Source organism: Poecilia latipinna, unplaced genomic scaffold (genome assembly GCF_001443285.1).
Source record: "Poecilia latipinna isolate Pla-1442-1.1 unplaced genomic scaffold, P_latipinna-1.0 Scaffold62, whole genome shotgun sequence".
Classification (NCBI taxonomy): domain Eukaryota; kingdom Metazoa; phylum Chordata; class Actinopteri; order Cyprinodontiformes; family Poeciliidae; genus Poecilia; species Poecilia latipinna.
In genome coordinates, this window is record NW_015112678.1 from 189,295 (window position 1) to 205,641 (window position 16,347).

At 40.1% G+C, this 16,347-nt stretch overlaps 1 long non-coding RNA gene across 1 annotated transcript; it reads right to left on the minus strand.

Moving 5' to 3' along the window:
• Window positions 1-1,105: 1,105 nt before the first annotated feature.
• LOC106963050 (uncharacterized) lies at window positions 1,106-9,156 on the minus strand. The gene is made up of 2 exons (XR_001428111.1): window positions 8,778-9,156; window positions 1,106-2,987 (listed from the first exon to the last, which is right to left on the minus strand). It is a non-coding gene; the product is annotated as an uncharacterized LOC106963050 (long non-coding RNA).
• Window positions 9,157-16,347: the final 7,191 nt, after the last annotated feature.

The window sequence follows — 16,347 nt, forward strand, 5'->3', positions numbered from 1 at the left end:
AGGAAGGGCGGGGGAGCAGAAAATGATACAAGTCCTGCACAATAGTTGTACCAACACATTTAAAATGTCTGTTTCCAGCTTTTCTGTTTTTACTTGGGGAGTGTGTCATTTCCTTCAACAAAGCAGGCATTTGGAAAGTTTATTTTCAAAGACAAACTGTGTATTATGAGGGGAGAGGGGATTGGCCAACGTAATCAAGGATTACGTCGCTTTAAAAGAGATAAAATTAACAGATTGGTTGTTATAAAATATCTCTATCCTCCATCTTACCTCTAATGTGCTAAATATGCAGGCACCTCCTGAGATGGACTGTACCAAATCTGTTTTTAATAGAATGAGCCAAAAGTGAAACTCCCCTCTGAAGCATCACTATAAGGACATCCAAGGTAATTAGATAAATACATGTTTAAATGAATAAATCATCGGGTTTCTTTGTTTATGAGGTACAAAGAGTCTGACGGCACCAGACAACCTTTTGAGCATTTTCTCTGTTACAGTTTGGCTAAATAGCATTCTTCTTGTTTATCATCTGCGGTTGTTTCTCTACAGAAGGTTCAAGAACAGCTTTAACCAGATGAACGGTTGCAGGATGGATGAATGTTTTCTGGAAGCCCAGGTATCAAGAAACGCCTACTTACTCCAGATGAGACAGCTTTTATTTGGATTTTGTGGTCTCTAGGTGCCAGAATAATCAAAAGACCTTATCATTTGTCACTAAATACATCATGCAGGGTTGCGTAGTGTGAACTAAGTGTTCGTCTCTGGTTTATTTCAGTGTTAGTTTTCATGATCTGCTCTTTTGTTGTAGAAATAAATGTATTATTTTGGATCCACATTTAAATTGAAACTAAACCTTCTGCCCCCAGACAAGCCGACAGACACTGAGGGACATGACAAAGTTTGGGATGAGAACAGCGGATTCAGCTCTTTCCAAATTAGCAACTTTGTCGTACAATATATTGCAAGTATATAGTCATCAACATATCATTAAGATTGTAGAAGACTGTTTAGAATGCAATAATTGTTGACTAATATCTACAGTATGATGACTATACATTTAACATGTCAATAAGACATTCAGCCTGTTTGATTAAGATCATTTTCATGCCTGACACAGATTACAGAGTCCCAGATTCGAACACTAACAGAGTTGGAAATATACATGAACAAGGCGGGAGTAAGAAAAACTTACATCAATTGCAACTGAGATCATCATCACTTTATTTTCTCATGATGCTGCCATTACATGATTTTCTGATATTGTGCAGCCTGTCCCATTGTTTGTGTATGGTGTGTACACAGTGAAACTCTCCTCCTGGCTCATAAACCTGCACGATTAGACAATTTAAAGCTTCTCCTCGATGCATGGCGTTGGCAAAAAGACCTACTGCAAATGAGCTGATTTCATTTCCCCTTAGACAGCTGAATTAGGCTAATCAGATGCACTATAATCAATGTTAGATGTGTGTAATAAAGACAAGGTGTTGAAGTTAAATCAAAAGTAGAAAGCAGATTATTAATAGTAGTCTTAAGGGTGGATATTTAAGCAGCAAAGCAGGCTTTTGCAGTCACAAAGTGGTTAAGTTAGTATTTATTCACCACTTGTCCCTTAGACATGTTTTATTTATTCCCTCATCCTTCTCTAGTTGATCATGTTACTTTAGTTTAAACATTGCTGTTTTAACTTCACTTCAATTACCTATATTACGTTGCACTTTGCATCAGTGCATGTTTCTTTTTAAAGGTAACACTACTGAACCGTTGATCCATTTGCATATTTATTCTGTTACAATGCACATTTTTGGCAAATTCTTTTTGTTTGTTTCTTTTATACTCACCATTGTTTGTCCCTTTAGATTACAAAGCCAGAACAGGTGTGTGGGACGGGCCAGCATTTTCTGCTTAAATTGGTGCATGATGTCACTGATTGCATCACTGGGTAGAACAAAGTGAAGGGTTTTCTTTTTGTATTGCATTGTTTTTTTTTAAGTAATCTGTTCAGCTGCCTTGCATTAAATGTTTTAACTTGCACCATGCCATTTAGGTAAATGAGTTTGTGAATTAATGACCTTATTGCTGTTTCTTTGTTAAGATTTTGTTATGTGGTTTGACTTATTTTCTAATGGTACACACTGATGAAATGCCAGGGTGTTTCCAATTCTGTGTAAAACCAGTAAGATTTTGGCTGCTGGGAGATTGATGATGTCATAAAAACAAAATGTCAAAGAATAAAATCCACCAGGAAGAAAACTGAACTGTCTGCTAATGGATTTCTTATCAACTTTCTTGACATTGACTACACTTCTTCACATACACCTCTTTTATTTTTTTCATGTTTTTTCTAAGATTATACAGTTAGTACATGACATAAAAACAAGGGTTTACCATCTCAGGTTTTTTTTTTTAGTACATTTATGTAGGTTATAGGTGTCAATAAAGGGGGGGAGTTTTAAAAACCTTATGGTTTGAGAACCACTCTGTTACTTGGTAAATGATAGTAAAAAAAAAAAGCTCAATAATTCTTTTAACCAAATTCCCACAATTACCTATTTTTTTTTTGCATGTTTTAGTTTTAAACATTTGCACCAAAGGCAAATGTTGTGTCACTGCTGGTAAAGGAGGGGTGCTCATCTCTTTTCTCACACATGCAAAGCCCACTCAGATGGCAGTATTCCTCTCCCACTTCCCCCCACCCCAGCAATCACTCCCAGCCATTCCTGCCCCAGCTGGGTGATGAGAAACAATGAATTTATATCTGACGTGTTGTCATTCTTTTCTCTTTACTACACAGAGTTTTTGTGCCTCGCTCTCTCCCATGCGCCGTCGTGCCATTGGTTGCTGGTAAATGGACTAAAGCGCCACTCAATAGGCTGATGCACTCCGTCAAGGCGAGGGGGCTTGACCTTTCCTGGCGTGGGGAAACGCAATTCATATCGGCCCCAGACCAGCTGCCCGCTAAACGAACATCTCATCCAATTTCCAGACGCCTGCAACACAAAAAAACAAGAGTGGTTTGTTTGTGTGTGTGTGTGTGCGTGTGTGTTGGGTGCTGGGTGGTTGGGCGAGAAGAGAAGGTGGGGAGGAGCGGGTTTAGAGGGAGAGGGGCTTGTGGGCAGGGAAGTCCTGATGGATTTTAGATTGGTTTCTCAATTTCTCTTCACTCCAGAGAGGTGGGGGGAGAAATGAGACAAAGAGGAAAAACAAACACCAAATGCTCAAATGCACACACAGGCAGACACACGCACGCACGCACACACACACACACACACGCGCACACACACACACACACACGCACACACACACACACACACACTTACCAACACACAAGGAAGCATGGGGGGAAAAAAAAAAAAAAAAAGGTTGCTTAAACTGACCCCTTGATTTACTGATTATTCATTTACTTGTTGAGGTGTTTATTATTCCAGGTTGTTAAATGATTTTACGGGCCAACTTTTCTTTCTTTCTTTTTTTTTTTTTTGAAGTATTTCTATTTTGTCCTTCACCATATCTAAATCATCAACACCAGACAGACTATTAATGCCAGACCACCAAGAGAGATGGTTACTGTGGAGACGGCAGCCCCAGAGGATTCGTTCATGATAAACAGGAATACAAACACACAAACAGAAAACCGCAATCAACTTCTCTGCAGTCTCAATGCGCCCGTACTTGGACAGTTACACACATACGAAGTCCTCATAACACTCGGTGGATCATTTATTCACTAGGAGAATGTGTCGCGGGCTGCAAAAACACACGCTAAATTAGATAAAGGATTTGTCATCATATACATGCAATTTAAGGCAAGTGTGTTCAGATGCAACGCAAGCAACCTGTCTTGAGAGAGCAATGAAGACCTGGCGCTAAAATCGGCTCAATTTTTATGCATGCTCATAAGGCGTCTGCATGACGTGTTTGAAACAGACACACATTAATAAGCAGTGATAATTAAACAGAAGTGGTTTGTGCTTTATGGAAGCGGTGACTTGGGCCCAGATAGTCTTCAACAAACAAAACACTCTTTGTTTTATTTTTTCCCCCCCAATACAGAAAAAAATAGTACTCACATGCAAAGAGAGCATCGATGCCATTACTTCTCATCGATTCTAGGTCTCTTGTCCACACATGTATTGCACAAACTGAGATGGAAAATAATTTACTCTTCTGAAAGTATTAAAAAAAAATTCCAGCTGAAAATCTGTGTTTTGCAAGCCACCTGCATATGCCTTATTGCCAACTTTTTATTTTATTTTTTATGATATGACGTTTAAAACTGCCCACGTCATTTAATTGCATGGACATTGTCTTCTGAACAAATAGGCCTTTTTCAAATGTACTGCTATTCCACTTTTTGAGGTTGGACTAAATATTTGATGCAATTATGTATTATTCAGCAGTCAGTAGCTCCTTTGATTGACTGGAAATAATATGGTATATGTTTCTCTTTTCGCATGGCTGGGAGATATTTCAACATTTACTGCAGATGAATCTCCAAGGTCTCGGCGGCTGAGTCAGAGAGGGCCGCGTTGCGAAGACGTCTATACCATCACGCAGCTACGAGAAGGTAAACATTTCAGATTTTTTTTTTTTTTAAACTGCAGTTCTTCCTCGGGCAACAAACTAAGACACTTTTTTTTTTTTTTAAATGAATAACTTATGTTAATAATTTGGAACAGCTGTTTTGGACAAAAGTTTTCTCCTTAAGCAGATTGCTCTTGAGTTTTCCCAGTGAGCTGTGCGGCAGCAGAAATTCGGCCTCAAAGCACCTGAGATCTCCTGGGTGACTTGCATTTCCCCACGGCCCCGTTTCTGCCTGCCAGTCTGCACGGCGTTGGAAGGCCCGGCCCAGTTGAACACATTTAGTGAGCCTTCAACCTTGGACTCACCAGGGATTCAATATATCATTCCACCTTCCACAGACAAGTTACTTCCTGTCTAACAAGATGATTCTTCATGTGGTATGATGTAACCATTAAACATTTGAGTGAAATGTGCACTTTTTCCTTTACCCTGACTTAATGTTTGTTATTCCTATTACAGATGTATCACTGATACCTGTTTAGGAATGACTGTCCTCTTTCCCCCCCCCTTCATTCTCGGTGGTGGTGACGGGTGGGATGTGGGTTGGCAACAAGGATAGTGATCAAATTTCCTACACCCCACAAAAGCAAACACAGCTAGTCGGCAGTGTGTGCCACACATCCCCGGAGTCCAACTGCTGCTCTGAAACCAATTTAGCAGCCTCTGCAGCATGGAGGAAACCTCTACACCCCCCCCCTCCTCTTTTCTTCTATCCATCCATCCAGCCCTCCCTCCTCCTTCTTTTCCTCTCGCTTTCAGTGTGCGCTCAGTTCTCTCTCCCAAAGTGTCACTCTTTAGAAAAGTGGGAGGCAGGAAAGGGTGGGCAAGTTCGGGCTGGAGAAGGGGAGGGGGGGAAGGAAGAAGGGAAAGGCTTCTCTTCTTTCTGAAATCATGCTCTGGATCAGTCTGGAGAGGCCTGGTGTGTTTGGATTGGCATGGTGGCTGGCAGACGATAGAGGGAGGTGGAGCTGGAAGAGAGTTATAAATAAACATTTCAACAGGACTGCAAAGAGGTGTCGGCAGGCCTCAGGCCACAGACCTTCCACGGGCTCTCTGGCGCCTCTCCAGGTCACATTACATGAGAAAACGGCCGGATGAAAAAAAAAAAAAAAACGCTGTGTGTGTGTGTTTCTTTGTGAGTCGGTGTGCAACAGAGAAATAGCCAGAGAGAAAAGAAACTTGATAGGGTAGTCTCTATGTTACTGTAGATAGACCAAACAAAGTTGTCTGTTTTCATGAAGTTAAAGGAAAATGTGGTTGTTAGATGTGATTTACAGATAAAAATGGTGAAATGCTGTGATTCCAACCCCTTCAATTTAATACCCTTAAATAAATCCAGTACAACCAATTGCCTTCCAGTCACCCAACCAGTAAATAATTTTGGAAAAAAGGTATAACAAGACTCTGAGCCTATACTGAAACATGGCTGCTCGCCCAAACGAGCGAGGAAAGAATCGATCTGATGTAGTAACACTTTTTGGCAAAATGGCAAAAAGAAACATAACGATTGTCTTATTTGAAAACTAAATTTAAAAACCGTAGGTTCTTTGTGATTCATAAATGATCTTTTTTAAGTAATTTTAAATTCTGTAATTTCCAGGGGTGGTAGGAGTTCAACCTGCAATTAGCGGGTTGCTGATTCAAACCCGTCTCCATCGCTGGGTCCTTGGGCAAGACTCTTCACTCCCCTTGCCGGCTGGGGGTGATCAGCGGGCCTGGTGACGCCGGTGCAACACCTCTACCAGAGATCTGTGGTAGCTACTACAATGTAGTAGCTTACACCCCCGTCAGCGTGTGAGTGTGTGTGTGTATGTGAAGCGTTTTGGGATGCTGTAGACTTGATAAAGCGCTGTAAAAGTATATGCCATTTACCATTTTACTATTTAAACAAAACTGATCATTCAGGAATTTCACCTAATTTATGGCTGCACATTGCATATCAAGTGAAACCACAGCGGGTTGGAGCAAAAGTATGAAGTCAATCCTGGGAATGAGAAAGTACTGCCTGTACTTTATTCTCCTTCACCCGGCCTCGGAGCCGAGCAGTTGGGCACCGGGCTGAGAAAATCACTGGCAGCAACAGCAAAACTCAGCACTTCACATATTTGTTTTTGAAAATGGTAAAATAAAAAATATGCATCGTGGTCTGATGCGGGCCAAAGAAAGTTTACAGTAATGTTATGCTGCGCATCTGTATTCATTGACCGGGCCTCTTTGGGATGGGTGCCTCACGATACTAAAGAGAAAATATATGAAACTACATTGTATGCTGAATGACTTCATTCTGCACACAAGTTCCTTAGTCCAATATAAACTTCGCTTACTTGAAGGTTTTCCACTCAATCAGGCCTGAGTGGTCCCCTGAAGTCCCCTTGTGTGACTCAGGTTCATGGCTGATCCCACAGTTAGAAAAAAGAGATGTTTTGGTTTCATGGTTACTTATTGCAGGCAGAGTTTTACAGTTGTGTTTTGGCAAACGGAGCTGGTGCTTTTGGCTGCAGCTGTCCACATCTGTGCTCAGCGGGAGTTTTCTCGAGCCCTCGCCACTGCCTCCCTTCAGATACAAAACGAGATAAGATGATCATATTTTACTGCCTGGATGAGCCGCAGAACAGAACAAGGGAGAGAGAGAAAAAGAAAAAGAAAACCCTGCAATCTACGAAAAATATTTGTGGCTCTATTGTGATTACAGATAACTTACAGACTTCTTGAACAGATTAAGACTTTCATCATACTAAATCTTTGGTTTCGATCCTGTAACGTCAAAACACTGTTTTAAAGAGCTGAAGAGACTGGCAAAACGCTACGAAGAGGAATGGTTCATCCAGATGCATTTTTGAGTGAAGATGAAAGGAGAAGCCGAGGATGGAAAGAGTCAAAAGCAAAACAGAACTCACAGGAAAATGTAGACCACAGAATGCTATGAAGTCAGAGGAAGCCTATCTTCTTTTTATTTAGTTGTGGTTCACTCCACAATTTACTATAAAAACCTGGCAGTGTCCTCGGGGGCTAGTTAGCAGATCCCACTGATATGACTAGACTTGGGTGGCTTCACCACAGGCTTGGCCAGGGGTGAAGTGACTTCTAAACACTCGGAAACTTTTGAGCGTCTGACTGCGTGTTTGTCCACCTTTTTGGAGAGACGTTGCAGCTTCAGCAGAGACAGAGAACACTGATGACCCTCTCACTGCAATATTTTAGTTTCAGACGAATGACCACTTTGTTTTTTTTTCACCTTTTGATAGTCATCATCCCTCTTCCATAAAAAATGTCCTTTGACCCTGCTGCCCTTCAGAAAACAAAATATTTGGGTTGAGGAATCGGCTCCATGTGACAATTAGCGGGAATGAAATCTGATTTTAATATTTTATTTGTCGTGGAAACATTTTGGGGAAAAAAAATTAAAAGTTTGTTTTCTTATAACTGTAAATCCCTTAAAATGGCTTAAAAAAGAGCTGGAGGCCCTTGGATTTTATATTCTGGACATAGAAGAAGAATTTCTGAAGAAAAGGTAAAAACACACACAACTTTACAGGTTTTTTAACACAGATAAAATTTTAAAAAGTGTGCTGTGCATTTTGTATTTAGTCCACTTGAGTCAGCACTTTGTAGAGCCACCTTTCACCGCAGTGACAGCTGCAAGTATTTGGGGTATGTTTCCACCTGCTTTTCACATCTACAGGCTGACATGTTTGCCAGTTCTCCTCCGCACAACAGTTCAAGCTCAGTCAGAATGAATGCAGAACACAGGCGAGCCTTGTCTAAAAACTTGGTGAATTTTAAAAGAAACTGACTGCACTGGATTTTATTTAGTATGAGTAACAACAGCTAAATACAAATGCACACCATACTTTCTAGGATTTTATTTGCAAAAGCCTAAAAAAATTGTATTATTTTCCTTCCACTAAGTTTGTAGTTGTAATGTTAAAAATAGGGGGGGCGGGGGGGAATAAATAGTGTGAATATTATTCCAAAATATTTTATGATACAACTGATTTTTCTTTCTTTTTTTTTCTCTCCTCGGATTACTTGAATGTACAAAATACAATGTATACTTTAGGTTTAATTTATGGCTCGGGTCCATTTTTCCACAAGTATGTTATTTGACATCTGCTTTTCCTCCTTATTTTATTCAGTGAATGAGAAAGTAATGGGGATCCAGATAGAAGAGAGGAAAACCAGCGCAACACTATTACCCTTTCCTGTTTCTGTAGAGCCAGGAATCTTCAGGGAGGTGAGCTGAGAGGAGTCCTGGCGGACGGCCACTTCTGACGGGCCAAGTCGCACTGTGGAAAGAGGAGAGAAATCAAGAAACCTGTTTGTAACAAAACCGATGGAATTTCAACTCGGAATTAGATAAGCATGACGAATAAATTGAGTTTCATGTTTTCATGGAAAAAAAAAAAGAAGAAGAAAAAATTAACAGTACTTTTGCTTACTTTCCGTATTGTTAACTCTGAATACACGCTGAAGGAATCTCATCTTCTGTTTCTAATTAAAGTGCAGCACTATTTTCCAAACAGGCTTTACCAAGAAAAATATTCTTGTAACTCGGAATGTTTTGCGCAGTGGTTTTTTTTTTTTTTTCACTATAAACATGCACAAAATATTACACAACTGCACTGCCAAAGGATAGAAAATAAACAAAAACATGGGTGTTGTTTGCATGGTGAAGGCTTAAAGAAAATGTGCAGGATCTATTTCAGCATCAAAGACAAAATATTTATGACGAATTAAATATTTACTGCAATTGTCAGCAACCGTATCTGTTAAAATTCGACTTGTTGCTTTTTAATTTTTGTTTACACTTTGCTGTAAGTTATGCAGTTGTAATAAGACCTTCAAACATAAATAACGAGCATTTAGCTCTCGAGTCAGGGTTGAAGAGGAGGTACGTCTAAGCTAACCCCCAAGCTGAAAATCCGTCTGACGGGCGGAGGGATCAGTGAGGTAAGCAAATAAAGCCAAACAGGAGGTAAACACTAAAACGCCTGACCTGCCCTTTAAGAAACACCCTTTTCTCCTCAATCGGTGCTACCAAACACAACCTCCAGCGCTGCCAGCAAGCTGCTCTCCTGACAGCCTCAGACTCTGAGGCCTAAAGAAAACAAACTGACTCTGATTATGAAAATAGTGCCGTAAGGCCCTCCCGGTGCCAAACGCTTATCTTACACAAGGCGGGCTTTGTGCTCTGTGGGGAGTTCTTGCTGGCCCTCAACCGCCCCACCAGGTGGAGACTTCCAGGGCCCGGCTCGCCTCCTCCATCCCTTTCCCTCTCTTTGCCCTCGCGCGCACAGTGTCACGTCCGCCGGGACCGCTGAGTATATTTTGAAAGGGGAGCATCAGGAAATTGATCCACAGGCACCACACTGTTCAGAGGGCAAAAGCAATTCCTTAACAGTTGGGGATGATGAAGCTTCGCGAATGCAATGCCAACATTGTTTCATGCACCGAGTATTTCAAATAGAGGTTTGACATATGGGAAAGGCGAATCCTCTCGATGAGCATAAGAGTTGGGGGTTGTTGCAAGGTGGGAAATTTCGGGAACAGAGCATTTATAATATAGATTAAGATTTCATCAGGTTACATCAGTTTGGTTGGAAAAGAAATAATAGGAAAGTCAGAGCGCAGAAATTTCTAGAGGTAGTTAAGTAAGAATATGACACTTGCAACGCGGATTGAATAATGCCTTTTTTCTGACAATTCTGGTGTTGAATATTTGAACTGCAAGTGAGATTTGACAACAAACACAGGGAATCCTTTTGGTCTGGCGTTAAGCCACGACTGTCTGTCTGAAAACAGATGCAAATTCAGCATTACTACTGGCATCATTTAAAAGCCAGTGGTACAGAACAAGAACTATAGCACCAGCAGTATCTATTGTGTGTAAATGGGACGCTCCGAAGTTTGAAGTGCGGTTCTGTGGGGTTATCAGGACTAGTACCTGGAGCTCAAAGCTGTCAAACCACAGTAAATTTGCTGGAAGTTGAAGAAGTCCCTGGATCAGTGAAAGGCTAACCTCCAGTCAGAAGCAAATCTGTTGCAATTTAAAACAAGTCAATAAAAATCTGAGTGGAGTGGTCTCTAAACTAGAATAAACATCGTCAAAGACACCATGTCCTGCAGTTGTATGTTCTTCATAAACAATGTTGATGATGTACTGAAAGGCTCCTTAACATGAATGATGGGAACCGAGTTGCAGGTTTTTCTATCTGTGTTATTGCACCGACAGAGACGGAGATCGCACTTGCTGGACTTGTTTAAAATGCAGATATTGATTCTGACTTGTCCTTGCACAACTTTCGCAGGAGTCCTCGTACTTCTGGGGCGTTCAAAGTGACTGACAGGACTCTCAGAATGACACCACAGCATGTGGGAGCACTTTTCTGATGACAATAACAGTTAAGAGTAGCGTAACCTTTGCCAGAAAAGTATTTCATTCGAGTCAAAATCAATAAATTATTTGTGCTGTCACTTAAAAATACAACACACATTCGGGAGGTGAGAAGCGAACAACTTCATTTTTATTTAGATAAAATGAGTTAGGAAAAAAAAAGAAAAGAAAAACGAACCAGCTCTATATAGGGGATTCATTTGTGAATCTGTTTCCATTAATCTCCATCAACGTAACTTTGAGTGCCGTTGCTTAAAATTAGCAATTAGTTTTTATTACTTCAAATCTCAGACAAAACGAATAGACATGTTTTTGGTGAATAACCTGGTGACTAACTAGTATTAAAATCTGCCTTGATGTTCACGGAAAAGGTTGGCGGTAAAATCAGGTCACACATTTTGCAGGTGGCTGACTTTGAGACCTGATTACTTGTGATCATTTAGATAGCAGACATTCTTCTCCAGCAACCACATACCACAGCTGTCAACAATTTTGAAACAATCCAGGATAATATTGATGATTCCTTTCTCCCAAGGGAACTTTTTGGAGTGGGTTTGCTAGTAAAACAACCGCTTCATCATCATGCAGCCATAAGTGATTGTAAATTACCAACATCAGAGAACAAAATTATCAAGCAGATTTGATGGATGATTTTGAGATGTGCATGCACATCTTTTTTTTTTTTTTGCTTTTGTATAAGTTTCATATTGATTACCAAAGTCACAAGTGCAATGAATGTGTACCCATGTTCTCGTTATCTAACAAAAGAGCTTCCTTTTGGTCATATGGTTGACTGTGCTTTGACAGATTTTGATAAAACTACCAAATAAGGCTATTTCTATTCTGTGAAAAACAAAAATAAAACATCATATTTAGGCACATTACAAAGACAAATGAAAATTTATGCCAACAAGTCACTTTAGTTCAACCACAAGAAGTGCAGGCCAAGATTTTTGAAGAATAGGTTGGTACCGATGGCCAGTCCCAGTCTGCAATCTAAAACCAATGACATATTTAATAAATTCAAATATGCATTGCAATGAGGGACATTTGGTATCTCTTGAAAATAACCTTAAAGCATGCAATAAGCACAATTATTCAGTCCACATACCTGTATTAAAAGATTGGTCTGTAGCTTTCTAATCATAAATGTTGGTTTTCATTAGCTGGAAGTGAAACATCATAATTAATAGAAACAAAGGCTGAGCAAAATACAGTAAATCTGTGTGTAATTAATGTATATAATGTTTTTCACCTAGTGAATTAAATTACAAGAGTAAATCAACTTTTCAATATTATTCCAATTTCATAAAAATGCTTATATCTGCTTGGAAACTCAGTAGACTTAGACTTATTTTATTGTCATTCCAAAAAGACTCATGAGTGAAATTGGCAATGAAATGTCATAAATTTCAATGGTACTTTTAAAAAATTACATTTTCTTTTTTCGTCATTACATGGTCTACTTAAGTATTGAGAATGTGCCTAACTAGCTCATTCATCAAGACATTTCCAAATGCTGGTCTATTTGGGTTTTATTTATTTATTTTTTTTCATTACCAGATATTTGTCCCCAGACAAGTTACTAAATGATTTAACACATTCAGCTACAATCTTCAATAAACACAGCTCTCTTGCTGATGTTTTAATGCAACATTGTTTACTAAAGCGCAAGTCTAACTTAGCACATTCGCTGACTTGTTAATAATTTGAGGCTTGCAGACAAAAGTTATGGAAACAACTGCTACATAAACTCTGTCCTTTTGCTTTGAACATCATAAAATTGAACTACTAACGTTTCAGCTGCTCACTTTTTCACCCACAGCTGCCGCGGCAGGCCGAGGGACAGACAGGAGGCTACTGACACCAGGATAGTCTTTATTTCGTTGTGAAGCTCCTTGTAAGGAGTACAAAACTGTTCACAGTTGCACTTCATAAAACCAACAAAATAAAGAGCACAACCTCTAATAGAGTTTTGCAACTCATGAACATAAAAGTTAAGCGTCGATTTTTAAAAACCAACTGCAGAAGTTGCGGCCGGTTTGTGTGGTGAGTGGGGGAGACATGACTATTGACAGTAACAGAAGACCAGACAGTGGGAACTGAGCTGAGTCAGGGTCATCCACACACAAAGGAACGCCTCCGCCAGTAACTGATATTCGCGATCAGATCTTTGACATCTCTAGTATGATCCATATGTAGCTGCTTAGCTGAGAGGGATTATTTGAGCTACCCGCTGTTGTCCTGAACACATTGCAGTTGGAATTCATTAGAAAGCCGGGTTGCATTCTTCTCACTGAAACCAAAAGAAATAAGACTTGCGGATGACTGTTTTTTTCCAAGAGTCTTTGGAGAGTGTGTAAGCGATCTGGGATACACACAGGGTGGCGTCTCGATGAGCCTGGGTTTGGATCAGAACCTTGCATCTGGGGCACATGTGCTTTTGACTGGGACAGAAAGACAAGGACAGAGAGCCAAAAGATCTTTCTCACCAAACTCCTTTTTTTCCCCCTTTTTTTTTTCTTCAATGTAAGGCCTCTAAAATGAAGTCTAATGACTTTCTTTTCCATTGCACATGATGCATCCACTCAGCTCCAATCCTTCCCCTTGTCCCTCACAATGCAGAGTTTAAATAGTTCTCATGGAAATGAGAGCGTTGTGGACAACAGGATTACTTACAATCAAATGTGTTTATGAAACAGCGTTGCTGACACGCCAAACTGGAAAAGTGATCCCTGCGAGGACCAGAACCCTTGTGGATGTGTTTGGTGGGACGGAGGAAACACAAACCACCAACAGATAAACAGCACTACTAAAAAGAGAAATAGACAAACAGCAGAGAAGCTTTAGAGAAAGAAAGCTGTGGATGTAATGGTTCTTTGGCAAACAACAAACCACATCTAGTCCCCCCTGGCAGTCTCTTGGCACTACTGCCGGTATCCCTCCATTAGCAGCATCAGAAGGCCCACGGCGGCCGACAGAAGTGTGACCGGAGATTATTGTCCTGCGTGCTTGTTTGGGTTAAGGCTTTAGATGGGGAAATGGGATTAGGACAGGCCCGGCTGGGGAGACACACACTAATGGGAAGCAGAGGAGCACTCGCCTGATCCTCCTCCACTCACTGAGAGCAACCCTGTTATCCCACCTGATTGGATTAGCCCCCTGTTAAATGTGCTATGATAAGGGCGGACCACTGCTGAGAGCCTCCGTAGTGTTGCAGGGGAGGAATCACCAACGCCATACAGGGAGCAAAGAAATTGCTCCACAGTGGGGTTTTTTGTCTCATGTCTAGCTGTATTTCAGCTGCGTTTACATGATCGGAGGACAAACAGATTAAAAGTAGACTTTTAAAAACAACTTCTTGAGCTCCGTTGTCTCTGCAGAGACGTTTCTTATTGATTTATATTAATAAGTGTTTAGAAAATGTATTGTATCGTAAAAGGTTGTTTTATTGTAATGTGACTTTGCAAGGGCTTTTTATATGTATGCAAATCTTCAGGCCTTAAACTTGCTAATTGCAGCAACTCTACCAATCAGACAGTAATTACTGGTATCCTGCCTGCCTTTCCTTCCAATGGCTGAGCAGCTAATTTGAGCTGTGGTTTAAACAGCTGGAAAACAGCATCCTGTGGCAAAACTGGAGGCCTGTGTTTGAGCATGCATGTGTGTACATCTGCGTTACTGCTCATATATGTGGTGTATGGCGCTTTTCAAGAAAATGCAATGTTAGGTATAATGAATTTAACCAGTAGGAAAATCTGGGCCGATGTTTGTGAAACATAATATTCCCACAGAATGTATTCCACATCTCCTCCATCAAGGCCTCTATCAATATATATATATATAACAATATGCTTATTTTAAATGGATATGCATTGAGAAATCACATGATGCCCGGAATCGGCATGATTTTCACCGCCAGGGTGACTGACTGACTGACTGGCTCTTGTGAAACTAAGGCCTGTTGAATTTGCAAAGGTAAGGCTTTCCGTAACTGAGAGGCCCCGATAGCTTCTGCTTTTAACCGGGAATGATCAAGAGCAGCTGGGTCAAAAATCCTGTTCAAAATCTATAGCTACTGTGTGATCACTACCTCTGTTCCCAAAAAGTGCAATCCTGTTTCACAGCAGCTGCGTTTCCATACACTTGATGTAATGTCACCTCTGCTCCAAATGTAAATAACTAATAATTAACAGGAAAATATATACATATATATATTTGTGCTATTTTCATGACACATTTAATAATGGTTAAAAAGGAAGCAAAGCTGGAATTGGCTAAAATCTGTATTGGGAGTATTGGCAGGTAACAACTTTGCAAATATTGGAAAATTGACCACACAACGCTACTTTTATTTCCCCTCCCTAATTAAAATTGTATTAAAAGTGAAAGACTCAAGTGATGTGCAAACCATTACAGCTAATGATGAGAGGATTACAGATTTTAAAGCTCCTTCTATATTTTTGTTGTTCAGTGCATTTGTCAATAATCTAGCGATTATTTATCAACCTCAGTACAAATTCTCGTTGATTCTGCAGTTATTCAATCATGAAAAGTTATTCTCAAACTGTATTGTATTTTTTTCTTCTTCTTCTTCTTCTTCTTCTAGTCTTTGTTAGTTCATTCAGTAAAACCCCACTGCCACCTATTTCTAGCAGCAATGTAGACTATTATTGAATCAATTAAAGTAAAGCCACATGTCCACCTGACAGGCACTTAAGAAATTAGCGTTGAAATACAGGTCACTGTTAGCTAATTAACTAAACTGTTGTTTATGTAGCACATATGCTGTTACAAAGACGGTTAATCTCTAATGGCCACTGAGGAAGAAATGAGTGTGTTTGCCAACTCGAGAAAGCAGCTCTAAGTGTGTCTGGTTATTAAAAGAAACGCAGCAAGATGAGCAGATAGTGCAGCCCTGCCGCCTTGGTAACTGTGATTATTAAAATGTTCGTTTTCAAAAAGTTGCGTTAATGGATGTTTTATTTTCCTTTTTTGGAGGCTTGTTTCCTCTAACAGCTTTATGTGCACAAACCTTTTCTCCTCCATTTGCACAGTTGCTCTTCTTTTCATTTACACACAATTTCGTGTCGCATGTTTTCATTTTCATCTCATCTCTTGCTCATTATTTGCTTATTTGTGACTTTAGCAGAAACAGAGCGAGAACACATTTTCATATACTGATGTGACAGCAATGTTGTGTTGTAAACAACAGTAAATGTTTTTTTTGTTTTGTTTTATTTCTGTTTTTGAACTATTATTGAAGAAGCGGAAACGTTCACGTGAGATTAATGTCAGCCATGCTAAGGCGGGCAACGGTATTAGAAGACGTTTTCTCAGCGTTATCCGCCATGTTTCCTTCATCTGAAGCC